General features: G+C 39.4%; 1 protein-coding gene across 2 annotated transcripts in view; it reads right to left on the bottom strand.

Annotated features, from left to right (window-relative positions):
* Positions 1-7618: 7618 nt before the first annotated feature.
* tafa2 (TAFA chemokine like family member 2) overlaps positions 7619-12412 on the bottom strand; it is a 97628-nt gene continuing 92834 nt past the window's right edge. Inside the window, exon 6 of one of the 2 annotated variants that reach the window (XM_042227549.1) lies at positions 7619-10858. The gene's annotated coding sequence lies outside the window, so the exon portion shown is untranslated. The remainder of the gene's footprint in view (positions 10859-12412) is intronic. The other variant, XM_005939238.3, reaches the window with a different exon arrangement.

Below are 12412 nucleotides of genomic sequence, written 5' to 3'. Positions count from 1 at the left end.
CTCTTAGACAACCTCTGAGGCCGTCATAGGGCAGTTGTGGAGCTGTTTTGCAAAAAAGAATGGGCAAGGATTTCAGTCTGTAGCTGTGCAAAGCTGGTAGAGACAGACCCTAAAAGACTGGCAGCTGTAATTGCAGCAAAAGGTGGTTCTACAAAGTATTGACTCAGGGGCTGAATAATTACGCACACCCCACTTTGCAGTTATTTATTCATAAAAAATGTTTGGAATCATGTATGATTTTTGTTCCACGTCTTTCACGTGGAGTTCCAATAAAACTGATTCATATTTGTGGCTGTAATGTAACAAAATGTGGAAAAGTTCAAGGGGGCCGAATACTTTTGCAAGCCACTGTATGTTTTCACTGGTAGCTTGACTGAAATAGAATTTACCAGTTGATTCTCAACTTTGTGTGGCATTTAGGAGTTGTTGAATGGGATATAACCACCTGGAATTGGTGGGGAACACAAACTGTATATAAAAGATGGAATTATCCTTTTTTACATAAGCACATAGGACTGAATCAAGTGACCCTAAATCCCCCCATAGTTACGCTGCAGTAGGTCCAGGCTACTGCAGGATGCACTGAGTGTTTCTTCTTCGCTCACCTTATATTGTTTTTCACTCTTTATGTTTATAAACCACTCTGCATTTAATTATTAGTTATTATTAATCTATGGCTGTCTTCTACAACTCTCATTGGGTTGCACCAGATGGTCACCCCTCCCTGAGCCTGGTTCTGCTGGAGGTTTCTTCCTGATAAAAAGGAGTTTTTCCTTCCCACTGTCGCCAAATGTTGGGGTTTTGTTTTCTCTGTATTATTGTGGGGTCTTTACTTTTCAATATAAAGTGCTTTGAGGCAACTGTTATTGTCATTTAGCCCTAAATAAATAAAACTGAACTGAATATATGACTGCTAAATAAAGCTGGTGTTGCAAAGAAGAGTCCTGATCTATAGCGTCGTATGTGTGATTTTCATATGATGAATATATGAGAGAAATGATAAGAATAGAAAGACTGAGATAAGATTCTGTAAGCCTCTGTTTGCTGGCATTCTGGTCACGGCTTGAGTAACTGTAGGTTAATCAGCTGAGACAAAGCGAAGTTGGAGTTGGTGTTCCCAGGCTGCACGTAAAACTATTTCTACAGAGCAGAGAGAAGGCTAGTGCGAATCCACACTTCTAACAGCTTTAGTTTTTTATTACACCCGCAGAAACATATCAATAATTCCACTACAGCGAGCATCTCCGCCATTTGATTGTTTGATGAATGCATCAGAGCATTCTCTATTGCCTGAGCGCGAGGCTCAGCTCTAAAAAGCAACACTCATTATTTGTATATATGCACAGAGAAGTCACGCAGACTGCTACGTTGCTGTGGGAAAACAAATTACATGATCGGATGGAAAAAATTCCCCATATGCAACGATATCTTGGCAAGCCTCCACTTTCCAACATATCCCCTCTCGCCTGGAGCGTTTTGAAAGATTCCCCATCAGGGGATTCATATTCACATCTGTAATTCTGTCTCGAACATACAGTTCTGACAAGTCCTTTTGTTGTTGTAAAACGATTAAGTAAAATTAAAGTACAAAGCTGGCGATAGCATCGGCGGTTTACAGTGTGTATGTGTAATGAAATTTCTTCTCCCAGAGAATCGATGAGGCCCATTCCCCTGGTGGACTGTGTAATTACAAAACCCTCATTAGATTATGAAACTATACAGCATATGGTGAGAGGAGGAGATCGCTTTGATGTGCTCTTGTAATGACTGCAGCAAGAAAAAAAAATAGAAGAAGGAGAGAGAATTGCCTGCCTTTTGCTTCATGCGAATCTCTTGAAAGAAATCAAAGCTTTGAAAGTGAGGTTTTCTGTTTTGTGCAGTCCCAGCTCACCCCACCCCACTCATGCTCCTCTGAACTGACTCAGATGCCAACCACTGGCAGCCAAGGATTGACCCAGGAAATTTCAAACTGCTTTGACATGCCGAGGCCGCTGGTGTCACGGCCTTTTGATTCACAGAGGCCGTTTGTCATTTTGCCAAAAAAAAAAAAAATAAGCGTGAATGCCTTTGGTGATGAAGAATGAGGCTTGATGTTTGAAGGAAGCACTCAGTTGCTCGTAGAACATGAGAAAGTCGCTGTGGGCGGCACTTGTCTTCTGTTCTTGGCGCTACACATTTCACAGACTCTGTTTGGAAAGGGATAGCAGGCTGGGAAGCAGTCATTGAGTGTAACTGTGTTTGACAGCCAGAGACAACAGCAAGCAAGCACAGAACATGTTGAAAAATGAAAATCGAGGTCCATTTAGGAACCTGAAAAAACAAGCTCCATCTCTTTTTTTTCTTTTCGTTTTTTCTCAAATGTCTCTAAGCAGCTGTACCCCCCGGAGCTTTATGGCCCTGTCAGTAACGTAAAAAAACAAAAACCTTTCCAGTAATCTAGTGCAGTGTGTCTTGACCTGCTGGGCTGTGGCTAGTGGGTCCCTTTATGACAAAGGGATGAAGTTTTTTAATAAGTGTGCTTCCCAGAGCAGTGCAAGCTAATTTCTCACTGGGGTCCTCGACTAACAGACAGCAGAATTCAGCATGATACTCAAAAAATAGTTGGTGTCTTAAAACATTTTTATCATTTAGGAGAGGACTTTGACAGTTTAGGTGCAGAATCTTTCTAAACATATTGTTTGCCCGTCATTGGGGGATACACAGGCTACACTTCCTCTGCAAACAATCCTATGTAATCATCCATCACAGCAAGACGGTAACACAACCAACTTTATTCTCTCGAGGTTCATTGCTGTTGTTACTGTCACATCTTTCCTCTTAAAATGACTCAAACTAACGTACATGAAAGTGCAAATGTCCTTTCTTTTCCATAAACTGACACTTACAAAGAGAATTTTGCAAACAGACTATATGTATGCAAGAACATGTCAAGCATCATAACATGAAATTTTTAACAAGGCAAGACAGAAATTAATTTTTATAAATCTATTTTTTAAATGCATACATGCATAAAACAGTCAATTTCAAAGAGTTCTATATTTTTGTTAATACACCCTTAATTGTGTATTTAATACACAATTGAAAAACTAGCTTACAAATAATGACATTAAACCCTGCTTTTATTTTTGTTTTCTATTTTTGGGGAGGTGAAGGTGTTTTGCAGTCTTCTAAATGCCTGCGTGGATAATGGAGTGGCACGTGGTGCTGTTTACAGAAAGGCAGAGACGATGGTTTTAATTTATTTTAAATCTTTAGATTTCACTGGGCAAGCACTGCTGTCCTTGCTTGCTCTGACTGAATGAACACCACTGGTGCAATAGCTCACCCTTTTTGAGGGTCTGATATTGGGTTGGGATAGCAACTCAATATCAGACCCTCAATATTAGATTTCTAATTGAACTAAACTTACAGAGTTCATGGTCTCTGTTACTTTTTCTCCTTTGCTTCCTTTTCCTCTGTTCTTGATTCCAGTGACTAGACCACCAAATTATACACTTTTCTTTCTGTCTGAAATTTTTCTTCATTACTGGTGTCTTAATTGCCATCCTTAATGTTATCATTATTATTATTATTATTATTATTATTATTATTATTATTATTATTATTATTGAAGAAGATGGAAAAAGAATAACTAAATAAACTTTGTTACTACCCAGGGTTTATTTTTTGGGGCGGGGCTTCATGTGGATACTTTTAAGCACTGATGTTAGGGGTGCGGTTGCTTTGACAGGTCTTTTACATGCAGTTTATGTTATTTATTTGAGATGAGTATATTATATATGAATAACAAACACACTAATTGCAACTCACACAATATCTTTACATTATTATATTGTATCATCTGGCTGTAAAAACTCTAGCTGGCACAACATGACCTAACGGCGTATTATTTTTAACAGTTAATTGTCCTTGTGCTTTGCTTGTCACTGGGCAGGTTGTGTAACATGATTAGAATTGTAACACCAAAACAATGAACCGGAAGATGCAAAAACTCATTGTAAAGCTGAAAGAAACTGAATAACTGTTCAAAGTGTTTAGTTGGTTTAACTGTAGTGACAACCTTTCCTTTGCAGTTATATATTGGTGGTATATTTTTCATTAAAACAGCTTTAAATTAGAATCCAACTTGGGCGTCTACAGCAGGGGAAACAACCTGATGGCTCTTGTGTCTCTTGTCTCAATAGAAAATTGCTGCTAAAACACAGTGTGTCGCTGTGATGAAACATCCATATGTGATTTTAGAACATTTTCAAGAGGAGCAAGTTGCACCAATTCACCCTCAGAGGACAAACACACAAATAGAGTCATTATTCACAAGATTGTTTCATTTTACAAAGCAGAAAGATTATACTCAGAATGGATCAACATGATGATAACAGATGGCATTCTTGTTGTGGAAGGCAAGGTGAGATTAAAAAGAAAGACGGAGTAAGCAGGAGTAATACTGTGGCAGAGCTGCGCATTTCAAAACAACCGACCACTTTTCCTGCTGATTTACATCAAAAAACGACTCATCTGTCTACACTCTGTGATTTTCTCAAATGTGATGGCAGGAGTCATGGCAGGCCTTTTTCAGATGTGCAGAAAACTAACTTTGGCTATTGATTTGATAACTTCAACACCCCTCTGAGGCGATGCGTTTTTAAAGGACCATTGACACTACATGGAAGCTTAAATGACAGCAGAGCGACTGATTAAGCTCGGCTTGAACTGCGTTCTCCACAGAGATGTTCCAATTCAGGGAGATGTCTATTTACAGATATTTTAGGATGTGACAGAAAAAGTCTTATCTAAGAAGCTTTTACAATCAATGTAATACAGCTAGATTCACAATTTGTTGTACAAAGAGACACTTTTCATAGTTTTGGCCCTGTAAACTACCACAGTGGATTTTAAATCAATCAGTATGTAATGGAAGTGCAGACTTCCAGGTTTGATAATTACATTATTGCAGTGTTTATGTGCATTAACCATTTTTAAGAGGCTCAAAAGTAACTGGACAACTGAATGACTAGCAGTTGCATAGACATACGAGGCCTGTTCCCTTTTAATTTAATGACATAGCAGGAGTAATAAAGTTTATTCAAAGCATTGAATTTGTATTTTATAGCTTTTCACTGTAATTTTAAATATGACATCCATGCAAGTGAGAAGGGCCATCATCAGGCTGGAAAGAGGGATAGTAACAATCTAAACGTCAGTAAGACAAAGGAGCTGATAGTGGACTTCAGCACTAAGCAGGAGAGGAACTACCAGACCCCCGTCATCAACGAGTGCCCAGTGGAGAGAGTGGACAGCTTCAAATACCTCGGAGTTCACATCACGCAGGACCTGTCATGGTCCTGTCACATCAACACCGTGGTGAAAAAGGCCTGACAGCGTCTCTACCACCTCAGACGCTTGAGAGACTTCCAACTGCCCTCCAAGGTGCTCAGGAACTTTTACTCCTGCACCATAGAGAGCATCCTGGCGGGAAACATCTTAACCTGGTTCGGGAACAGCACCATGCAGGACAGACGAGCTCTACAGAGGGTTGTGCGGTCAGCTGAGCGCACCATCCGCTCCGAGCTCCCTGACCTGCACTCAATCTACAGCAGGCGGTGCTGGACCAAGGCCAGGAAGATGGTGAAGGACCTCAGCCATCCCAACAACAGACTGTTCTCTCTGTTGAGGTCAGGAAAGCGATTCCGCTCCCTGAAGACCAACACAGAGAGACTGAGGAGGAGCTTCTTCCCGCAGGCGATACGGTCTCTCAATCACACCACCACACAGTACTGACCCACACATATGGTTCTTACACACACACTGGACTTTCTGGACTTTGTTTTTGCACAACACTGGTCACTATATTCTTCATTTCCGGTTAATACTTGTACAGCTGCTGTTATTGTGCATATATTTATTTATATTTAGATTTCTTCATACATTCTTATATAGTTCTATATTGTGTATTTTGTTGTACAGTTATTTTATTTTCAACTTTAATTTATATATTTTATCTTATTCTTTCCCAGTTAAATTTACCCTTCATTCTAATTTGTGTTGTACAGTTATTTCATTTTTAACCTTAATTTATATTTTATTCCTTCCTAGTTAAATTTACCCTTTTTAATTTTTCATATTTATTTCCTATCTTATTCATAGCCTTTCCTTTTTTGTTTTCTTTAGGTCACGAGCAGTTGTCCAAGCATTTCACTACATATCGTACTGTGTATGACTGTGTACGTGACAAATAAAATTTGAATTTGAATTTGCTTCTATCATTAAAAGAAGTAATGCACCGGCCTATTAATGACTGAATTACTTCCATGGTTGAGAAAAAGAACTCAACTTCTAAACAAGTCATGAACACTGCCAGAGAGGTAAGCGTGTTATTGTCAAAGTCTACAATCATGAGATCAAATCATGGAAAAGGAGAGGAACAGTTCATGATCCAAAGCAAACCACATTATATGTCTAGCATGGTGGAGGCAGTGTTATTGCATAAGAAGAACAGGATCACTAGTGTTTATTGTTGATGTGACTGCTGACAGAAGTAGCAGGATAAAATCTCCAATTCTGCTCAAACTCAGAAATTAGATGTTCTGTCAATGTCTCAGTCTCAACAAATGCAAAGAGACCCACAAACAAGCAGCAACACAAGGTGGCTGTAGTAAAGACCTGGCAGAGCATCTCGATTTTGGAAATCCAGCATTCGGTCATGTCCATGGGGTCTGATTGAAAAGATATTCATCCAAGTATTTAAAACAGTCCTTACACTGAAACTCATGGTAGTCTGTCCAATTAGTTTTGAGCCTCTGAAAAAGGTGAACTTTAAAAATGACAGTTATTCCTGAACAGTAAATGTAACAATTTTTGTTGTTGTTGTTGATCATTTGTTTTAAAATCCACTGCACATCCTGTGCAAATCAATTCTGTCAACAGTCCCAGAGCAGCTGAATCAGCAAAAACAGCTGCAACACAATTTGAATATAATAAACATTATGAAAGCAGAAGTGTTGTACTGGATTAGATTTACATTAAAAAGTGTAAAAAGTGCTTTGAGTTTAAGGCTAAAATAAACTGCAAAAATCCAGCGAGCTAGTTCAGGCAGGCAACGTGAGCTGTGCTTCGTCATGAACACTAACATGCCTCATCTTCCAAACACCACCTCCCAGCTTTGGTGTTCGAGTTGAGCTGCAGAATCTCCAATCACGTGTCAATTCCACTGCTTCTTTTTTTTTCTCAACCCCACCGCCACCCCAACATCCACCTGTGCTCAGAGTCGGTTTTTTGTTGGGGGCAAGGGAAGGGCGACCAGACAGGAGGAGCTCCAGAGTTGTTGCTACTATAGGAAAATGCTGCCACCGCAAACAGGGAAGGCGATGCAGATAAGAGGAGAAAGAGACCTTCCTACACTTCTCTAAATGTATCTGTTATGCTAGGAGATTTTTTTATTATTATTATTATTATTATTATTATTATTATTATTATTATTTGCAAAAAATAAATTATAGATGACCTGGAATTGTCAGCTTGAAGAGTGTGGCGTTATCCTTAAATCCTTATCCTTATTATTATTTTAATATTGATTATTATTATATTTCACTTTCACACAAGTGTTGTGAGACTTCATGTTATCTTTCATATCAAAACAATTATAAAAAAAACAACTTACAGAACATATTTAGTTTTGTCCGATTTCCCTGTGGCTCCTCTGTTTCCCTCCGATTGCTGGTGTAAGATTAAAGAAACATTAATACAATGAAAGGAGGCTAACAGTCAGAATTCTGGCTGTGTGGCTACTCTTAAATATATCTAATTTTACAAATTACAAGTGAAATGTGTTGCGTAAATTACTTGCAGCCTCATCAGGAGGTTGTGGACTGTTCTGGGCATATACATTTGCACTTTAAAATGACCCCTAGCACTGCAGCTGTATTTTAAAAGTGTGGTTTGGGAAGCAGAGCAGGTTGTCTCCTACTGTACTCCTCCAGTCTGCATGTTAAAGCATCCTTGGGCAGGATACCAAACCTCAACTTCTTCCCAATGCATGTATCCGTGTGTGAGTGCATGAATGTTTCTTATGCTTGCACAGAGTGCTTGATTGGCTTGAATGAGGCTTGTAATGAAAAGTGCTTTGAGTGCTCAGTTAGAGCAGAAAAGTGCTATAGAACTACCAGTTCACTTACTCGAGGCAAAGTGGAGCACTAAGCTAAATGTTGTTGCAAGCATGGCAGTTATAACACTAACGTAAGTTTCACATGTGCCCTGCAGTACTGAACTTTTTTAGGCAGAGCTGCGTGTGAAAACGCAAATGTCCAACACATGGTGTTAAACCGACAGCTTCCTCTTACAGTCTGTGTTATGTCCGATTGTGCAAATGTTAGAATAGCATAGACAGTTATCTGTTAGGTAGGCTTCATCTGTCTGTGCTGCTTCCTGTGCACTCTATCCAGGAAGCTCCCTCAGCTAAAGCAGAGTACTTCTAGTAGTATGTGTGTGAATGTAAGAAAGGACATCTGTGAATGGTCTACTTCCCCTGACATTATCATGAGTGCAAACGCCATTTTACCATTTTAATTTAGAAGCAGAAAGAAGAGTCTGCAGGAATTTCCACACAAAAATTCTGCACTTCAGCTAGAGTGGTTTCACTGCAGTCTGCAAAGATAGTGAGTGTCTGCACCGAATTCCACTTTTCCACAGCAAACAGTTGTTAAAACATTTCATCTCTAGACACAAATGGTAACATCATGGTGACACTAGAAGAAAAATCTTTAAAGGTACGTGAAAAATTATTTTTTTTATGTAGGTTGTTTAACAGAAATGAGAATTTTGTAATCATAAATATACACTGATCATGTAATCTGGTCTTCCAACCAACTGATGCATTCTCATAAATTTAAAAACATAGAAGTAGCTGCCAGGTCATGGAGGCTGCCATGTTGAATATAGTAGCCAGGATGAGGATTTCCATTCTGCATAATCATGTTTTATGTACATGTTAAGAAACCAGTCACACGCAGTACATAAATAATTAACTGGTAAAGTGTATTTAGTGTACCTTTATATGTTAGTTTTAATTCTGAGGTCACAAAAAGTTATTTCAAACTATATATGACCATTATCTATCTTATCTATCTATCGAGCTAAAGTTGTAACCCTCCCATTTCGGGACAGCTGACAACCAGCTGGCTAAACAACAACATCTGGTTATAAGCTAATATTATGCCAGCTAATGTTATGCCTCCGATAAACAGTTTGATTCTAATATCATATTAATTTATTAACTAAGAGTCCAACCTTGTTAAATCCACTTCAAAGAAAGTTGCCGGCTAACAGCAAACAACACCAGCAAAGTTCAGGCTATCACCAACAATTCACCTCACTGTCATCTGACAGACGTTTGCTTTACGGACTCATCTACATAGGCCATCAGGAGGCCATCAGTCCAATAGATGTGGACAGATCCTGACAGGTGAAGTAAACAGCAGACTCACAGTCTAGGCTGTCATGAACCCAAGTTGTTTCGTCCTACAGCGGCCACTGTAGCTCGGATTGTGCATTTGAATAAGTAGGGGTAAGAAAACAGAATTGAGTTGACTGCAATCTGCAATTACTGACCTCTACTGGTGACATTTAACACACTTTACCTTTAACATTTTGTGGGATCCACGAATGTTTGTATGAAATTCTGTGCCTGTTTATTCAGAAGAGATAGGGACACAGTTTTAGAAAACATCATATAAAAAAAAAAAATCATAAAATCTCCAAAGTCCAGAAAGGGGACTGCCATGTTTAAGGAGCTGCCATAACACCAGGTGCCCCTCATGATCCAACCCCAAAGAGCTTTGTGTCTCTTCCCAGAGACCTGATAGGTGAATGTGTAAGCCACTACACTGTGGAGCCTTTCAGTCACTGTCACATACAGATGGTTCAAAGACACGTGGCTTTAGTTACACAACCATAGTTTATTACTGATGTCATCACTTACACAGACAACGGAAGTGTCAGCGATACCTACTAAAAGGTGATCAGAAAATCATACTTGAGTAACTAGTTGAAAACAGCTTCAGGACCGCTGCTGCTGTCAGATGCTGTTTAATTTACACTAAGCTCTTGTCAAAAATTCGAACTCCCGAGCCATATTCCAAAAAAGATTAATACTAATAATAATAATGATAATAATAAACAATATATTTTAAACTGATAAAAGTGGCTTGAAATGACAGGATGATTTTCAGAGGACCTTCAGACCACACATGGTTTCCTCTTGCTGTCTGGTAGGTTTGACCAGTTGGTGCCATTTTTTTTTAAAGTGCTGGTTTCATGTAACATGTCCTTGTTTTAGCGTTTGGGTTGAATTCCTCTTGATTGTGGCTGTGTATCTCTATGAAAACCACCCCATTTAAATATATTTAACCCATATTAAACTTTTCAAAGTACACTCTGTTAGAGAAGAAAGCCACGATGCATTTTGTGTTCGATATTTGCAATGCTTATACGACATACTGACCTGCTGTTCACCCTGGACAACATGTGATGCAAAAAAAACCTGTGAACGAGGTATTACTCTATAAATAACATATAGGCAAAGTTCACCATTGTATTCTACTACAAGCAGCACAATGTCAGATTAAATCCTGTTGTCCGGTAAGGCTAGTCATACGGAGTCCTTTGAAAAGGAACGCTGAATGATCAGTACTTTTAATGGGATCTGCTCCTCTTTTTGATGTCCATAGAGTTCAGGAAGAAGCATTCAAAGTTTTCCAAAGTTTAACTGCACTCCAGAAGAAAGGATGTCTCTATTTACAGAAAGGTCCTTTGCATTACTCTCTTCTCCTTTGATGATCCCGCGGGCCAGAACTGTTGGTTCAACCTAAATCAGAAGAGAAACCTAATGAAACAAAGTCAGAGCCAGGACAGCTGCAGAATCATCAAAACATCACCTATGAAAGAGTTACAGAACATAACATTATTTTTTATATATATATAGACATACAGTATATAACTGTCTGAGGTCACAAGAGGGAAAAAAATGGAACTGCACAGAACTGAAAAGCATAGCCACCAGTTATAAAACTAAACTTTATCAACCGAACGCTCCCGCCTACGCTGATTGACATGTCAAAGATGTTGGCAAAGCAACAACAGAATCAGATGCATTATTCAAATCTCGAAGCCCTGATTTTTCCATTCTTGCTGCTTACTTTTGATGTTTGACACTGTGAGGAAACAGATTTCATCTTCACAAGAAAAATGTTTAAAATGGTCTGAAAGCCCCACAAGAACATCGCTGTGTAGGTTGATTCTGTTCATCTGGAGAAATACTACGTCCAGATGCATCAAGACATTGCTGTGTAGCTATGACATAACCTGTTATATGATTTATAGGACTAGAACCCTGGCACATTCAGCACCATCCAAGTAACAGCCTCCAGGGTGGAAGTGCCAAAAATTGTAGTACCTACATTGGCCACTTGAGGCAGGCTCTAAAAATGACCCAATCATCATGATTGCTGAACTTGCTAAATGGACACAAGCAAAACATTTTTTTCAAACCTGACAGAAGCTGCTTTTTAACATAGCAACAAAACAGAGAGAAAGCACGAAGCTTAACAAGCAAGCACAATGCAAACTGCATCTAGACTCAAGAGCAGCAGGGCTGTGTTCTCTATGACGAATCATGCTTCTCCGTCTGGCAATCTGATGGACGAGTCTGGGTTTGGTGGTTGCCAGTCGAATGACCGTTGTGTGACTGCATTGTGCCAAGTGTAAAGTTTGGTGGAGGGGGATTATGGTGTGGGGTTGTTTTTCAGGAGTTGGGCTCGGCCCTTTAGTTCCAGTGAAACAAACTCCTAATGCTTCAGGAACAGTTTGGGGATGGCCCCTTCCTGTTCCAACATGACTGTGCACCAGTGCACAAAACAATGTCTCCATAAACACATGGATAATCCAGGGGTCTGTACAATTAAGGTTGCAACAAGAGACATAAATGGTGAAAAAAGAATTAAACTAACGGTAAATATTGTTTATCAGCATGATGTTATGTCCTTTTGAAATGGCCATCGAAAGGCAAATGTGGATGGACATGTGCTCAAGTGAATTGGGTGGATACCAGTGGCTGAAGCACCTAGTAACTCTTACCACCAAAGTAGATACCCTCAGAAAGAAATCATGCCTGGTTTTCAAAGTAAGAATGGTAACAGTAGCTTTCCACTGCTTCAGAGAGTGGGATTGTTTCTTCTAGACTGGAAAGTTGTTGATGCTAATGTTTGCCATGTGCTAACCATCTAGCTGGGTTTCTGCAAGAAAACTTGTGAGACTCAGTGACTGAGATCAGCAAGGTCGGGCGAAACATTGCAGCTGAATAATATGGCGACATCCCGTTGCTATAGCTCTAATTGTGTGTCACAGACAGAATAGGTGCCAA

Source organism: Haplochromis burtoni, unplaced genomic scaffold (assembly GCF_018398535.1).
Source record: "Haplochromis burtoni strain Fernald_Lab_line unplaced genomic scaffold, NCSU_Asbu1 Contig_267, whole genome shotgun sequence".
In the NCBI taxonomy this organism is placed as follows: domain Eukaryota; kingdom Metazoa; phylum Chordata; class Actinopteri; order Cichliformes; family Cichlidae; genus Haplochromis; species Haplochromis burtoni.
The sequence above is the reverse complement of the archived record's forward strand: the minus strand, read 5'-3'. Positions and strand labels throughout refer to the sequence as shown.